Below are 2,390 nucleotides of genomic sequence, written 5' to 3'. Positions count from 1 at the left end.
GGTAATGGGAGGTATTCAAATGTGGGTGGAGAAATAGAGACCTGATATGAAATATAGTTATGTTTGAAATATAGAGTGATTACATCCTTCCTTTCTATGTTCCTCCTTGTTTTGTTAATTCTTTCTGCCTTGAGAGAAGATATAAATTAGTAGGAGCTAAAAATTGATACCATTACACTTTAAATTATGATTGTAACACATTCTAACTCAGTATTCAATCGTGTGGGATGTGGAAAGCTGATAGACTTTGCCAACAAGCTTCTGTGGGGTAATTGCTGTGTAGTTGGAGGCTGAGTGTATGGGCAAGTGAACAGTTTAGGGCATTTGGAGCATTTATTCATTCATTCATTTATTTATCTATTTATTTATTTATGTTGTTGTTGTTTGTTGGTTTAATGAATTTTTATTAAAGATAACAAAAGAGGCCCCTCATTGCTTCTTCCTGACTGCCAGCTACAGACCAGAGCCGGGCGTTGCGATTGCACTCAGACTCCAAATGAAAATGTTTGAGAGCCTTGACTCTTCAGCTACAAACTCTGGTCAGGATCTCTGGGCTGAAATCTGTTCTTGTCTGCCTAGTATTGCCCAAGAAGATGTTGCCAATAACGCATTCTCAGAATCTTTTACGGGCTCACATACTGCAGGCGCAGGCCACATGGAGCCAGTGGAGCCAGCTGTAAAGCCCTGTATGATTCAGAAGTGTATTTGACATCTCTAGAGAAGAAACTAAGAAGAATCAAAGGTTTAAATGAGGAAGTAACTTCCAAGGATAGACATGGGCCAGTGGGATCGGTTCCTCCAAGAGAAGTTAACATCAGAGTTTTTTGTGGATGGACTTGATTCTGATGAGAGCATCTTGGAACATTTTAAAAGGTGGCTTCAGCCAGATAAAGTTGCCATCAGCACCGAGGAGCTCCAGTTTCTCATCCCTCCAGAGTTGCAGGCTGAGAAGACAGAGGCAGAGGACAGACAAGCCAGCAGCAGGAGAATAATAAATTACACAGAGAGAGAGAGAGGAGAGAGAGAGAGAGACAGAGAGAGAGACAGAGAGAGAGACAGAGAGAGAGACAGAGAGAGAGAGAGAGAGAGAGAGAGAGAGAGAGAGAGAGAGAGAGAGAGAGAGAGAGAGAGAGAGAGAGAGAGAGAGAGAGAGAGAGAGAGAAGCAGAGCAGCTGTCTGTTTCCCGGAGGAACGATGGAGAGTTTGATGGCACAGCAGCAAAGAGAAATCCAGGGAGAGAAAATGCCCAGACTTCCAATCCGCAGAGCAGACAGCTGCTGGCCCTTATGGCTTGCTTGGAGCGGGCATGTGTGACTGGATGAAGTGACTAACCCCATGTGTGTTGGATCACAAGCTTCACTGAACTCTGTTGCTGCAGGTAAGAGGGTTGTAAAGATCCAGCAAAGAGCAGGGTATGAAACTGCTTTGGAAACTTTGGAGCTCTGGTATATAATGTATCGGTTAAGCGAGCCATATTTTTTTTCTCACTTCAAGGTCTTCATGCGTGTGTCTAATGCATTCCATAGCTAAGTAGTCAGGAGCAGGTGTAGCCAAGGAGAGTGAGGTCAGCCTCCGGGATTCCAAATCCTTGTGGGGCTTTCTCACATACTCATCATAAACAGAAGGACTCAAGGGAAACGAGCTTTTCCTTTTGATTTGTTTCTTGTGTCAAAAATGGGGGAAAAATGGTGTGTGAAGACAAAACAAAAAACAAATAAACAAAAAGATAACAAAAGAGGGGTAATATGTGAGACTCATATTCTTTGTAAATAATTTACAAAGAAATAAAGAGTAGACAAGATGTTTTCATATATCAAGCATCACAAAATTTCTCCAAATGTCACAGAATTAAAAAACTAATTAAATGTTGATTATAGCAGGGTTGACAAGATGAACACAATTTTTAGGTAGATCATGGTCAAGCTTACAATTACTATTAAAATCACAGCAATTAGTAAAGCTAAGAATTAATTGTAGAAGGCCTCAACTACCAACATGAGAATCTAAAACTGCTGCATAAATATATCAATCATGATGTCAGGAATCAAGAGACAGGTGTGGATAGCATTGAACGGGAAGGCAGTCAGGGACCTCAGAGATTAGCAAGATGTGAAAATGTCTGTAACAAAGACGTGTTTGTTCTATAGTACTGAGCCTGCAACCAAAGTATTCATGAGTGCTAAGCAAGAGCTGAACACAAATCTAGGTATCCTGACCAACAAGATTAGTGAATTTGAATGAGACTAGTATTCAAAAGCAATCCTAATTTATACCAAATATGAAGTTCCTTGAATTTCAGTTTTCAGTGTTGTACACTAAAGTAAACTCATTTCAAATGAAAATTGTTTATTTTTCAAAAACTCTAGATGATTTTTCAGCTTGAAATATGT

The 2,390-nt window shown here is 40.2% G+C and overlaps 1 pseudogene; it reads left to right on the top strand.

Annotated features, from left to right (window-relative positions):
- The first annotated feature begins 496 nt into the window (after positions 1-496).
- On the top strand, positions 497-982 carry LOC101836300 (annotated as a pseudogene).
- The last annotated feature ends 1,408 nt before the right edge of the window (positions 983-2,390 follow it).

The sequence above is a fragment of the Mesocricetus auratus genome, unplaced genomic scaffold (assembly GCF_017639785.1).
Source record: "Mesocricetus auratus isolate SY011 unplaced genomic scaffold, BCM_Maur_2.0 Super-Scaffold_100676, whole genome shotgun sequence".
Classification (NCBI taxonomy): domain Eukaryota; kingdom Metazoa; phylum Chordata; class Mammalia; order Rodentia; family Cricetidae; genus Mesocricetus; species Mesocricetus auratus.
The sequence above is the reverse complement of the archived record's forward strand: the minus strand, read 5'-3'. Positions and strand labels throughout refer to the sequence as shown.